This window comes from Phasianus colchicus, chromosome 7 (assembly GCF_987193195.1).
Source record: "Phasianus colchicus chromosome 7, bPhaCol1.hap1.1, whole genome shotgun sequence".
In the NCBI taxonomy this organism is placed as follows: Eukaryota; Metazoa; Chordata; class Aves; order Galliformes; family Phasianidae; genus Phasianus; species Phasianus colchicus.
This window is the reverse complement of record NC_143442.1, coordinates 31,908,656-31,923,591: the sequence shown is the minus strand read 5'-3', so window position 1 is coordinate 31,923,591 and position 14,936 is coordinate 31,908,656. Positions and strand designations below refer to the sequence as shown.

At 43.0% G+C, this 14,936-nt stretch overlaps 1 long non-coding RNA gene across 4 annotated transcripts in view; it reads left to right on the top strand.

Moving 5' to 3' along the window:
• The first annotated feature begins 691 nt into the window (after nt 1-691).
• Nucleotides 692-14,936, top strand: part of LOC116235929 (uncharacterized) — a 125,592-nt gene continuing 111,347 nt past the window's right edge. For all 4 annotated transcript variants that reach the window (XR_016468442.1, XR_016468441.1, XR_016468440.1 and 1 more), the window contains exons 1-3: nt 692-778; nt 877-996; nt 13,254-13,342. This is a non-coding gene — a long non-coding RNA (uncharacterized LOC116235929). The remainder of the gene's footprint in view (nt 779-876; nt 997-13,253; nt 13,343-14,936) is intronic.

The window sequence follows — 14,936 nt, the reverse complement described above, 5'->3', positions numbered from 1 at the left end:
CGGCACCCCCGCGTCTCTTTGTTCAGCCTCGCAGATCCCTTTAGAGGAGCTTAGGAGAAGGGGAGGGAGGGCGGGGAGGGTAGGAGAGGACAGAAGGTGACATCCTTCGCAGGGTTTTAATAAGCGCTACGGATGCTCGGACCCCTAAGGGGAGCCGACGGCTGGCAGGAGGACAAAACCAGCGCGCTCCGGGGGCGCGGCCCCGCCGCTTAACCTGCGGGAGGTGAGCGGAGCGGGAGGCAGCGCCCGCGCGCGGGGGGCGGCACGAGCCCTCCTCGCGCCTAACGGCTCCCGGCCGTCGCGAGGCGGTGGGGCGGCGCGAAACCCTCCCGCGCGCTGGTCTGTGAGGGACGCCCCACCCGCGCACCCGCGGCGCGCCCGCACCGCCGAACCCCAGCCCGCCGACGGCGGCCGCTCGCTCCTTTCTCTCCTCTCTCCTCCGACGCCCGGCGGACCCCCGCTGCACGCTCCCTTACCTGAGCGCCGAGGGGCAAAGACGCAGCCGCTCCGCTCGTCCGCCCACCCGCCCCGCCGCTCTCGGGGCTGTCGCCGGGACGCGGCCGCCTGCGCGCCGCGAGCCCCCGGGACCCGCCCCGCTCGTCCGGCCCCGCCCCGGCCCCGGCGCCGCTCCCGCAGGGCCCCCGCGGCGCTGACGGAGGGCCCGGCCCCTCGCCGCCGCCCCGCCCCGCGCCCGGCCCGCCGCCCGCAGCGGCCCCTGCATTGCGGAGCGCTACCTGAGCGGGGCGGCTCCCGCGGCCCGGCACGGCGGTGCCGCCAGGTGCGTGCTGACCGCCGGCCCCGCCGCGTCCCCTCGCCTCGGGGCTTTCAGTCAGGCCGGCCGAAGCACCTTGCGTTTTGTTTTTCCCTTTCTTCTAGGAGGCGGAGTGCTGAGGTAGTTGGAAAAGCGCACCTCGGGATCTGCGCCGCTGCCGCCTTCCAGCTGTGCTGGCGCGGCGCTGAGCTCTCCGGCCCCTTCCTGGGCTTCGCTGATGAAAGGTATTCTGTTTGCCACTTAGCGGCTTCCCAGTCCCAACTCTCTTCTCTGCCCCTCGGGACGGCAGCTCACGTTCCCCTGTTCCTCGGGTGAGATAAGAAACACGAGGGCAAAGGCAGCCGTCGTGCGATGGCAGCGGTGTGGCAGTGCTGCTGCAGCTGGCCGCACCCACTCCATGTCACTTGGTTGCCGTTCTGCTGCAGATAATGAGTAGAATAGGCTCGAGTGGCTTTTCCTTCCCCCAAACAAATGAATCTAGTGGTTTTCCTTGAAAACATTTGTGCAACGGCCGGGCTATAAGAATCTCAACCAGCAGTTCTCACTGCATCGCTCACATGACACTGTCAAACCTTTCAGTTTGTCTCGTTGTGCTGCACCATACACCATGTACTCTGTCCCTGTTTTTCCAAAGCTTCGCTAATTCGAGGTGCCTCACTTGATTTCAAATGTGGTTTTCACAAGTGCTTTTTCTTCATGGGCATTTACACTCTGTAATTTCGACCTCAGTGCCTTAGACTGGGTGATCAAAACAGGTAAAGGAAGGCATAGGCCTCGCTGCTGCATCTGTTTCTTCAGCTGCCATAGGGAGATGGAAATCCCTCAGCATGGAGTATATTCCAGTCTCACATCAATGTCAATAAAGGCATTCAAGGATGCCAAATTATTCTGTTATATATATATATATATATATTTGTATATCAGGCTTTTTTCCCATTGAATGTCTGAGTTTGTGGATTAAGGTTACAGACATCTTTCCTCAAGTTACCTGGGAGAGCTTTCCACCACTACCATTTCCTTGTTGTAGCATTTCATCTACAGATCATGGACATTGTCTGCAAATCAGTAGCAGTTAGAGAGAGTGGGACAGTGCCAAGAGGACAAAGCCATTGTGATCTCCTCTGATAGCTCTCCATCAGTGATGCATGCGAAACTGGAGGAGATGCTTCCAGAGGAAACATTTGCTGCAGGCCATCTTTCTTGCAGCCTTCTGGGAAGACACCTGCTCAGTACACAACACCCATGAACCAGCACACCCAGCACCTACTGTTGTACTAAGGGACATGGTTTCAAGGGGAAACATTGGTGGTAGGTGCACAATCAGACTAGATGACCTTGGAGGTTTTTTCCGACCTCAATGATTTTACAATTCTATGATTCTGTTGGTGCAACAGTGCCTTTCCCTGCCACCTTTTTCAGTGCTCCCACACAGCCATGCAGAGACACAGAGCTCTCCCCACAAGCACAAGGACTTTGCTATATCTTTCACCACCTAGGTAACAGGAATGCAGGCTTCAAATAAAGCCTAATTAGACTGAGAGGAAATGAGCAGTTGACTTGATACTTCACGCAAGTAGAATTAGATTTATTTTAAACTTATAATATACAAAAAAGAAAAAGACAGCTTATACTTCTGTGGGAAAAAAGCAGTGCAAGAGTATCATGGAAGAGAAATCTCAATGATAAGACATCATGCCAATAGGCTGCGTGCTATCCATAAATGTCCCTAGAGATCAGGGTGATATATTGACCATAGAAAGGCCCAGAGTATTCCATGTGCCGTGAAGAAATCAATGCCTCTCACTCAGATGCAGTATTATGGCAGTATCTTTTCAGCAGCAGGCTGCAGTGAGAGAAGGTGAATCTTAGACTGTTAGTCATTCAGCTGCAGCTCTCCTTTAAACAGTCACCAAAGATGAAAAACAAACACAGAAAAAACAACACAGCATTCGCCATTTTCCCCCAGATAATTATGTAGTCAAATTACATTATACTTTACATTAAGTATTCAGCAACAGTGTTGACACTAGACGTTTTAAGAGAGAAAAAAATCTTATAATTTATGTCAGAGATGTTAAGATACACGCAAGTATTTTTATTAGAAATATTCATGCAGAGATCAAAAAGCATCTTCCTCCTCCCTAAGAGATAGTGGGGAAAGATTTTTTTACAAAGGAGATTTTTACATAACTTCACAAATGATGAGCTTTATAGTAAAGCTCTGACACACTGAATTATGGATGTCTGTATGGAGGTTTAGCTTGTGAAATTTTTGTGGACTTTTGCCTGCCTGCTGAAAGGAGAAGGAAAAACATTGTATATAGTTCTTTTTAAAGCAATTCATTTGTAACTGTGTCCGAGAAATGCCACTCTAAAACAAACCATGTCAATATATGTTCTTCTTTTACTATATAGCTACAATAACAAAACCGCTTCCTCTCCTCTGACAGTTTGTCAAGCTGTAATTGTTGGCAGCCTAGGTGTTTGACTTTCTTTCTGAATAAAGAAGGAAACATTTAATCTCTCCAAAACACAGTACAACCCACGACTCAATGCCAATGTCACAACATCAGCTAAGTGAACAGAGGAGTCAGGTCAAAGCCAGCTCTTATTTATTCATTATCACAAGAGCTGCTAGCAGAAACGAGTATACAGAGCAGCGGAAAGCATCCTGTGGAGCTTTTAGGCACTCTCCCTGGTGGCATGTTGTAAGTCTAGGCACGTGTGCACGTGTGCCACAACCAGTTGGGCAATTTTTGCCACCTTTCCCCTTGGAAACACTAAGGCTAAGGTGACCATGAAGGTGTGATTATTGCCTCAACATTGCTGTGATGTTTCTTGCAGTAACAGAACTCTAGAGTCCCTCTAGTGCCCAAATGAAGGAAAAAAAAAGAAAAAAAAAAAAAAGTGAATTGAATAGCTCTTTAAAATGTGTATCAACCACTAAGCAAAACAAAAGCTTCCACTGAAAATATATGTTTATTCCTGGCTTTGCATAAAAGACTGTGTTCAAGCTGATTCTGACTGGGACAAGAAACACAACTATATAGTTAATTTCTATGGTAAAAATTCCATTTTAAAAGCCTCATTTTTCTGCGTGTCTACCATTTGGTAGTATTTAGCTTTTAAAGATTACTTGGAGATGTTACCTGTCTGCAAACATGCGTCACAAGCTGGCACATGAAAGCTTTAAGCAAACACGAGATCTAGCCATAGGGGGAGGACTTTTACTGGAGCAACCCTGTTGGTAGACCCTCACTCTCTTTGGTCTTTTTTCCAAAGGAAATAGGTACCCAAATGAATTACGATGAGTTAGTTAGCTTTAGATGTCATAAGCCAATCTTTGTATTAGAAGTAGCATGGTTTGAAAGCAGAGTACGAATTACTGCTTCTACATGCTCTTGGGGACACAAGGAACAAGAATTACAGCAGAAACACAATTCCAGCAGGTATTTGGATCCTTATTTCTCACTGCTGTGATTGAAAGCAAAGGGTCCCCAGATAACATGCTGAAGTGCAGAATGCACAGCACAAATCTCTTATTGAGTAAGCAGTTATGCACAGAGCCTCCTTTCCCTCTGTCATTTACCTAACCCAGCTCCTTTTCCTCTCAGCTCTTGAGGCTTTGTGACATCTTAGTTATGGGGCTGGTTGCCTTTGCTGAACAGGAAAAAACTGGATGTCAGACTTGTCACGTTGGGGACATCTCACAGGACATTTTGTAAATGTATTCAAAAGGAAGTGAGGAGATTACTGATCCCTGCAGAATGCAGCTGGTGACATTTCTTAGTCTAACCATTTTTCACTGCTTTAACCTGTTTTCTGGTGTAGAGAGGAACAGTTTATCTATTCAATTCCCATCTCCATGAGCAGGAAAAGGAAGTCTCTCAAGGGAGGGAAAAAAAAAATATATATATATATATATATATATATATATATATATATATATATATATATATATATATATTTGTTGCTCTTAATATTTTCTAGCTATAACAGGGAATCTCTGTCAGGAAGTAATGACTGCAAGTCTGTGAGCTTGGGTTGTTTGCTTTGCTCTCTCTACCTTCTCCCTTGTACAAGCACTGCCATCTTTGTCTAGCCTGAAAGCTGTAGGAATAAAACTGCCCCATTCAGTATTACCAGGTCTTCTAATGCAATAAGCATCCACTGCCTACCTACAAAATTGGACAGAAGGTTTAAGTAGTAAAGTATCTCCTTATGTGTTACATTTGTAGCAAGCTTATGTGTAAAAGTTGCTTTTCAAAGTAAATATGACACATGCATTACTAAAATTCATATTGGCCAGAACTTGAGAGGTATACTATTTCTGAGAGTTAATTTCCTGTTCTACTGAAAAGTCTGGGTTTTTCCAATAGTATCTACTGAGAATTAGAACCACAGAAAGGATCTATAGCTGTGCTTGCTACTTGTACGTGGAAACTCTTCAACTCTCTGATGCACCAATAGCTTGTTTTGTTAATATAGAATTTTGATAAGGCTTTCTCTTCTTAAAATGCTCATACTCTTATGTTCAAACATGTAAATGTTACTGCATTTTCCAAGCCTAAAGCTTAAATTACCAGTTGAAAACAGATTAGCCTAATCAAGTTAACATAATGATACAGAACACCAAGTTCATCTTGAGTTTTGGGCTTCATATTTCTTTTACTCTTTCTACAAATAAAACACTGCCATTATTTGTTAAGAGAAGAGAAGCATCTGCAGACATAGCAAGGAGTTGTTTATTTGCCTTGGCTACAAACATAGCCAGCTTGCTCCTAAGAGTCTTCCATTTTTGAGAAGACAACAGAGTGCATACCTTCAGGAGAAGGCTGGAGCGGGCATAGGATTCCTGCAGTCCTAAAAGCACTGAAGAATTAAGGCAATTTGCAGAGGGCCATGATAGACCTCGCCCTCTTGTATGAAGGAATCATGAGAACAAAGCCCATGAGGCAAGATCTGCCTAAAGAAAGAAGAGGGACTTGGAAGTAGCCTCATGCACCCCACGCACTTTCCAAATGCCCTGCTGGCTGCTAGCCCAGCAATGCTTGAGGCTCATTGATCACAGTCCTCAGGAAAACTCAAGATCTACTTGCAAATCACATTGCATTGCCTCTCCAAAACTGTGGCTTGAGGTTAAATACCAAATGTACTTGGGATCTGTCCCTCAACAAGCTTCAAACTCTGCCTCAAACTCAGCTGCTATGCAAACCATGAATGCAGTGAAGTAGTCCAGATTTGAGAACGCCCTCAGCCTGCAGTCTGACCAATGAGCACACACTCATCATAGCTTAGCCTGGTGAAATACTTCCCTGGCCTGAGGAAGGCAGTCCTAAATGCCTTAAGGCTACTGTGGGCTTGTTGTGTGTCACATAACAGCTCCTCATTCAGGGTCGTCATCAGCATGTGATTCTAAAGGTCTGCTCTGTACATGAACAATGAGAAGTAGAATCCTGACGAGCAGCAGGTACATTACATCTGTAAATTCACAGTAACTTATGCCCATATTTGCCAACAGTTATCTAGCAGCACAAATCAGTACTCCATGTGCAGCTATTGATCTAATTACAGATGTTTTCTTGTGTAAGCTCCCAGTTTAATGAACTGGTACATTTGCTGCAACCAGCTTCTAAAATGCAGCCTGTGTGCCTGAATGTTCTCTCTTGGAAGCAGAACTGAAGAACCCATGGGATCTGTGAAGAGAAGCATCTGCAGATGCTTTAGCAGAGTCTCTGCCACGCCAGAAGTTGGATGAAGTTATATTTAAAAAAATGTTCAGATCTTATTAAATCTACTATCATCATAAGGAAGCAGTAGTTTATACAACTCCATTGGGCAAATCACAAATGGATCTAGCAGCCGCCCAGCTACATCTTTTAGCTCTGAAATACATCGAGCTGATGTAGGCCGCTTCTTTTTCAATTATTAGTTTGGATTTTCCATGTGAAGGACCTGTACTCCAACCCAAAACAAAAAAAACAGAGTTCTGGGGTGCTTATTCCTTTCAGTTACCTCAGCCAGTGATTTGAATGAAAAAAAAACCCTCAAAACTGAGATTAGTTCTGACAAAGGAGCTGTAAGAGAAGTGTAAAGCATGTTATAATCAAGGACCTGATGGGTGGGGAGTGAAGCATTTCAGGTAGTTGTGAAACACACAAACATCTATTGTCTGAAGTGACTCGTTGTCATCATTTGATATTTCTGCTTTTCATAATATCTTTGGATGCTTGCGCAGGCTGGTGTGTTGCTATGGATACAATGGTGTCAATGCTGAGTCTGTTAGTAAAGGGGCTGATCTGTTGTGCACCTCCAGAATGAAAAGAAAGAAAAATTCCTTCGTCTCTGTGGCTGTTAGAAAAGGGAGGCTGACAGTAAAACAAACAGACTCCATGTAATGGAGTTCAGAATCTCCTCCTCTTTGAAATGATGGTGTAGTAAAGAAAGCGAAGATAATGAAGCGAAAGAATGAGGAGAGCTGTCAAGCACTTATCAAAACCCTGTCTGCGTAGCTTAAGGCAAGAGTCCCTACATGATAGTGTCAGCTATATTGTCATGAAAAATCAATCAGAAGGTTTAATAATTCAGTTTCCTAATGGCCTGGCACCGCTTTCTGCAAGAGCAAGGAAAATCAACAACGGCAACAACAAAAATACCAAGGCTAAAAGGCGAAAAGCAGCAATCGATAGACAACACAGAAGTGTAACTTGCTTTTGAAAGCTACTTTGAGAGCAAGCAACAGACACGCATCATAAAACTAATATCTGGATACTTAGGTCACTCTGAAAGTAATGCCTCCTTCTTATTTCCATGGAAATTACAACAGCTGCAAAGAGCACAATAACACTATTTGATAGAGCAGATTCTCAGCTACAAAACAGTTTTTCAACATAGCCACCATCGTTAGCTGTGCTTTTTCACCAGCAATGAACAAGAGCCTGTATACGGTGCTCATAGAAGTCTGCATCAGCAGAGGTGACACACTGTCACTGCCATCACTGCAGAAATGCACACCCACCATTCACTGCGCTCATATCCACTGTTTGGTCTCCATAAACGTTCAGCAAGTGTTGATGAATGTCAATAGGTGCCGTGTCTTCCACGTGGAGGAATTCAGTTCCACGCTTTTGCTTCATACTCACTTTCACATCAGCTGCCATTTTGTCAGGCCGCCCCTCTGCTGCCATCTGTCACACAGCAACAAAATATAATGGAATATTAGTGGGAAAGTTCAACCACTATTGCCACACCACCAACATCCACCTCTGATGCTGTGGCCAAACATAAAAATAAAAAATAGGAGGCAGTACTTTCAGAGCATCCCTCGTAGCACACATTTAATGCTTTTATCAGGCCCAACTCCACTGCTAAAAGGTAAAACAGATTTGGAAGTGAAATGTTCGTATGTGCACAGGAAATCAAGTAACAAACCTGGGCAGCAGTCCAGGCTATTTTCAAACTTCTGCTTTTTACTTGGTGTTAGAACAATCTCATAAATGACACATATATATGACACAGATTTCTGAAAGCCATATATTAAGGCAATTTTCTTTATTAGGCAACAACAAAAGCCTGTTTAATTTGATTATGAGCTTTCATTTTCTGCTCTGTTATTCAAAGAGGACCTCTACAAAAATTTGGTGCATAACCATTTATTTCATAGAGAGCTTCTCTTGCCTTTGAATTTGGGGTCAAAAACCACTGAAGGGGTTTCAAAGGAGGGGTTTATTCCCCACTATTTATACAGATGGTCAAGTTAAATAGCTTTTAACAGCAAGAAATAAGAATAACATGAGGTCATTCCGTGTACTTTCTCTCAGTAAGGCTGTGTCACTGTACACGGACCAGAAGCATAATGCAAAATATTTTATAGTGAGTTTTTCTCATCTTAACTGATAAGGTTTCATCCATATCGGTTCTCTGCCATAAAATAGGGAAAATAGAATTGGTCAGTTCTGCAGTCAACTGTAGTTCCTTCCTCAGCTCACATTTGTCAGGGTAGCACCAAGAACAATCTTTAGAGATGCAGAAGATAAGCAGAAAGCTAGAACTGCAGACCTTAACCTTTTGTAAGTCCCTTTGTTCCAGCATCATTCTGGAGGTGTAGGCATACACTCAGTTGCTTTGCAGCTATAGACCAATATGGCCAGTAGCTCCAAGGAAGCTTTCCCAGCACAAAGCCTCTCCCTGTGGCTTTGCTCTGTAGACAGACCAGCACAGTGACACAGCTCCATCAGTGCTGCTCTACTCTTTTATTTCCTGTTGCTGACTCATTCTGAAGACAGCTGAACCTAAAGAAGTGCTCTCTGCAGTCTGCCTTTCCACACCAGCCAGCATCACAGTCACCATAGAAAGGAAGTGCGAGTCAAGCAGGTGGTCTTTGCATTCCCAATGGCAGCATCAGGGAGCCTTGAAATACATCTGTTCATTTTTATAAGACTGTTACTTTTCATTACACTAGCACTAGAAGATAGCAGACCCAAGTCTGTTGTCATTTCTCTAGGTAATTCTGCTGATGCCAAAAGAATGGCACTGTCCTGTCTATCTCTGACTTTTTTTTTCCCCCACATAAATGAGATGCAGAACTGTCTGAGCACAGCTCTCCTTCATTCTCATCTGTGCAGCATCTCTCCTCATCCACCTTGAGAGCAAGCTATGGCAGCAGTCACCAAGCATGTTTGCAATATAACAGGGGGTCGTTGTGTCCAAAAGGACACAATTAACTCAGAAAAATGAGAGGGTTAAGCTCAAGATAAATGCAGTCAGCACTCTCCTCTTTTGGTGCAGCTCACTGGCACTTACAGGCAGGCATGTGAGAACTGTGCACAATGACTAAAAAATTTTCCACAGTGAAAGTTTCATGAAGCCCTTTCCTATTGAGAGGCTGGCTTATGCCCTGGAAAATGACAAATCACATCTCTTCCAAAAATCTTGATTATCACTTAAATCCTTGTGTTCACAGTGTTCACCAGATTCTGCTGGAGTTCCAGAGAGCCATTCTGCGTTCAGATGAACTGTGATTAAATTCAACTGTCAAAATGAGAACACACCTTCAGACTATTAATTAGTATTGCTGGAAGCACAGCGCTCTTGTCCTTCACATGTCGCCGCTTTGGGAACCAAAAACAAATCCAGGGCAGTCAAAGTCATTTGTTTTCATGACACTGTAAAAACGCAGTCACAGTTTGTAGAGATATAAAGCAAGACACCAATGCAAACCAGCAGTGAGAAGCTGAGAGGCGTCAGCGTTGCAGACAGACGCATCGATACACACACGTCGCGTATGGGCAGTCATACAGCTCACGTTGCCAGCACATGACGTGGCTCAGCTCTAGTAACCAGGGTTTAACTCTGGGAACCAATCCTCCTACAGAGAGTTATATTTCGGCAACAAAGTAAACGGAGGGGTTGCATGGCTAATTTTCCTCCAAGTCTCGAAAACGTAAAAGGCATCTTAAAAAGAAACTTCACATTTCATCTTGCAGCTTTCTGCTTTTTAACTGCTCTGCCCTTGAGCCATGGGAACGTGCTTCCACTAATTAATGATTCATATAAAGAATTTATAGGAAGAGTAGAGATATCCATAGAGAATGTTAGGGCTTTTTCTCGCAGAAGCTACCAAGGAACTCCTCTTATTTCATTTCCCCCTTTTCAAGGACCTTTGTTCAGTAATTCCCTCCCCAGACACACACGCTCCTTAAAATCAGTGTCTCTGTCCACAGAATGCAAGCACCCCAGCTACCCCAGCTGAGCTAGTGGCAATGCAATCCTCTCTAACCAGCACCATGTAAGCTAACAGTCACGGTCACTAAAATCTCAGCATATGGGACCTATAATATTCCTGCACGAACATCGACGAGCATCCTTCGGGTCTTGTCATATTTGAAATGCTTCAGTGCCATCTCTGCTATGGCTTGGACTCAATCTTGTAGCTAAGCAACAGCAGCCACAGCTGGGCAGTCCAAGTGATGTGGCAACGGCAATTTATCCTGCACAAAACCTCTCCTCGATGCCACTCTGTACCACTGACCCCAGCTAATTCTTATGTCTGACCACAACTTAGTGTGTACTTGGCTAAAGAGATTCAGACTGTACAGCACCAGATGGGAAACATGGCAATTAATAGGCAGTGCCAGCACTGGGGGTGCTGTCTACCGGAGGACTGCTGTAACAGGAATAAAAATAAATCTACCTCTGCATGAACAAGGATGTAGCAGGTGGCAGACGTTGCATGCAGGAGGCAATTCAGAAGGAAAGCAATACTTCAAAGCTGGGTGTGTTAAGCACACTGTTAAAACATCTACTGCCTTCAGCAGACTTCACATTAACCCCAAAAGCAAAATCAGCAAGTGAGGCTAGGACAGCAGATCTTAACTCACTGTTACTGAGAAACATACCTAAGGGAGGGATCTCACCCAGAGGGAGGGTTGCAGGTTCCCATCTGCAGAGCTGGGAACTCATGGTTTTCTTTGCTGGGAGAAGAGAAGTGGGACAGCATCAGCAAGGTTAAAGAAATACAGATGGGATTGTTTTCTAAACACTTAGAGAAAAAACAAACAAACACAGTTCAGCCACAGCTGGTTATAGAACTGCTGCATGGATTCTATGATTCTGTGACTTGGAGATTGAAGAGGAATTGTGGGAAAGAGTAAATAAAGACATAATAGAAACAAACATTTAACAGAAAGCTGTTTCTTCTTGGGGCCTTGGGGTGAGGGTCAGGCTGTAATTCTATCATTTAGTGCTGTCCACTAAAATCTTGGCTCTGAAAGCATCACCTTCACCCTTGTCACAGCCACTTGTTAAAACCCTAACTCTGAGCATAAATAATGTCAGCTCAGATGGTGCTTGTTACTGTGAGTCAGGCCTTGTTTCCAGCACAGTCAAGCTGTATAAAGACCTGCAGGCATTTTGTTGCTTAAAAAAAAAAAAGGCATGGAAATTAACTTTTTTCATCTGAACAGAGCTCCAAGGTATGAATAAAATGCCATTTGGCAGCATTCCTGAAGCAAAGTACACGCACCATCAAATATTACTGCAGCCTTGATATATTCCAGCTGCTACTGCCCAGCAGACAGGCTAATGCACTTCTCTTCTAATGTCACCTTCACCCTCTTTTTCTTAATATATTTGCAACCATTCACAAATTAAGCCTTGCATCACACTCATACCTTAGAAAAGGGCCGGTCTCGAGGCACAGCAACTCAGCAGTTAAGATGCCAGGCTGTAACTGAGGGCTTTGATGTAAAGCTCTCTGCCTGGCCTTGGGTAAATGGCTTTGTTCCCACCTGAGACAGGGTCACAGGTCTTGTCCTCTAAAGCAGTGATGACAAATACACTGATGTGTGCTAGCTAGGCTGCCCCCATGTGCTAGGAGCTGCTTTATTTTTAGGTCAAAAGTAGAATTTCTGTCTGTTTTTCAGATGGAGTCAGGCAGACACTACGGGCTGTGCAGAAGCTTGGTAGCAGATGCAGAACTACAGAGATTTCTAACTCAACGCCATAAAATTGTGGGCTTTACTACTCACTAGAATTCATATCATCTTACTTCCTCAGTAGCAAAACTCATATTTCTTCTTTACCGTGGAAATCGCAAAAACTTTCCATTATAGGTGCCTAAACTTTGATTCTTGACTCCAAATTTAGAAACCAGCATTATCATCAATGACTCAGCTGCTCTCCCTGCTTTCCATTAGGATTTACACAGGATCTAACAGGGACATTAGCCTTAGGCTATTCCCTTTCTAGCAGGAGACATCTTTATGGGGGCAGATGCAGTTGATTTGCAGAACTCACTGAGAGAGGACAATGTGAATGTGAAAATCTTAGGTGGGTTCAAAGAAAGTACTGAGAAATTCATGAAGGATGAGGCAGGGGGCGAGGCATCTTGCTCATACATCTGTGAGCTGCCAGCTGCTGCAAGGGTACCACAAGTGGGACCTCTGTAAACCACTCTGCTTCTTAACAACTCTTTCCCTCAGCATTCAGTTCTTTTCTTTCTACTGCCCATCTGCTACAAAGCTGGACAGTCTGAAACAGACACAGCAATTTTTTCATTAATAGGGAGACCTTAAACTGTTTTAAACAATGTGTCAAGTTTAACTGTTTCTTAAATCTTTTCAACTATCAGCACCAGAGAAGAAGAGACATTTATGTCGCAAGTGTGCAAAGCTCTTTTCCCATCTTGCAGAGCAAACTGACAGACATAATGTATGGCATGATCTGATTTTAGAATTATCATGTATCCATTTTTTTTTTTTTTTAATAATTAAAGGGAACTGTAACTAAACTTGATACCATTAGATCATACAATTAAGTAGTGGTTTGATTAAAGATCTCTGTCTTTTGCCCCATATAAAAAGAACTGCATCTACAAAGGAAGTCTTTTGAGATTTTATCCTTCAGGTTGTTTAACAGTTACTAACACAGAAAAGATATCCTTTTCCTATATATCTGTACAATCTTTTTTTTAAATCTACAGAGATGAATATAAGAAAAGTTGCTGCTTGATCTAGGGAACTATGAGATGTCGTCTACTTGGTGAGATCAACAAGTTCTAAACCCCTCCAAGTAAGTGAAAAATAATTAACTTGAGCTTTCATCCCTTCTCTGATGAGAAAAAATGAAAAGAATGCAGAGCACAAAATAGATTAAATATTGTTGTATCATCATGAACTAACATTAATATGACCTATCTAGCTAAAAACCAATTTATTCTTTGTAGATTAATCATTTTTGGATCTCAGAAGTTGCAGCTGAGTAACAAAACAACAGAATTTTAGAGTCAGAGGGCTTGGAAACACACACTCAGAATTTGACAAACGCAACTTGAAAATTACTTTTTCTCATAACACACAACAAACCAATTTAATCTGATCCTTTGAGCAAACAGGAAAAAAAACAACAACCAAAAAACAATCAAATACTGAACTTTAGTACTATAAGAAAGGTCTGAGCTGGTTTTCTCAGTTCACCACAAAAACACTTGTGGAAGAAAAGCATAGCAATATTAAAGATCTATTAAAGGAGATGTTTTATCCAGAATGGCTCAATATTGGCATACACGTTAATATGTTTTCCAAACAACCGAGTCAACTACTTATCCCAGCTTTTAAAAATGAAAAAAATTCTGTTACAATTTGTAATTAATAAATATCAGCTTCCTTAGCATTATAATCAGGGCCAAATAAAATGACTTATTTAGTGCAACTACTTGCTTAAGCAGACTTCTTGATCCTTTCTGACCTTTCTATTAAAAGACAAACGTTGTCTTAGAGAAAGCATAGAATATAGTTTAAAACTGCAGATTCAGGATGTGAAAAATGCCCAAATTGGTACTGTGTTTACAATTGTGTTATAAACTGTGATGGTGCTTGAGATATTTAACAAGCATCTCTGACACCTGTGTGGGGAAGCAGCTGGAAGTCCTAACCTTACCAGCTGGTCCAAGGTAAGCAATTTCTACTGTTCAACCAGAGCTGTCTTCTAAACTGTCAATAAGATTTTGGTTCTTAAGGAAGTGCTGACAGAGACAGCACTCAGTGTCAGTCTGATTTCTCAGAGAAGCTTTACTTTGAACTTTCCTTCATTGAATATATATGCATATACATATATATTAAGAAAAACTGTCACCACCACCAGCAGCAGCCAGCATCTTACTCCAAAAGACTATGCCAAGAAACTAGTAAAACTGATGAAATTGATGAAATGGCTCTCCTTCGATTCCTTGGGCAGTCATTCAAAATATTAATCTGATTATCATTGTGGCTGAAATTCAGCAAGGTTGTTAAGTATCTAACCGAAAGCATATGAAGAGTCTCGTTATGGTGATTCATGGATTTAAAAATAGAAATGTTTAAATGTTCTGTTGAGTGTTCGGGTCTCGATGAAATCAATACATGCTATGCTTCTTACTTATGAAATATTAAGGGCACATGCATAATTTATTGTACTCTGTGTATGTACTTGCACTGATTATATTGTAATAGAGTTATGCATAATTTAAACTGTATTGTGCACACTTTATGGGGAAAAATCATCATCATACCCGAAACAGTTCATTTTTTTGTGAACTGTTTTATTCTTAAATCCATTTTCACGTGCTCAAAAACCCTTTTCCAGAGGAAAAGAAATCATAGCCTCCTCTAAAGCCCTGAGACGGTAG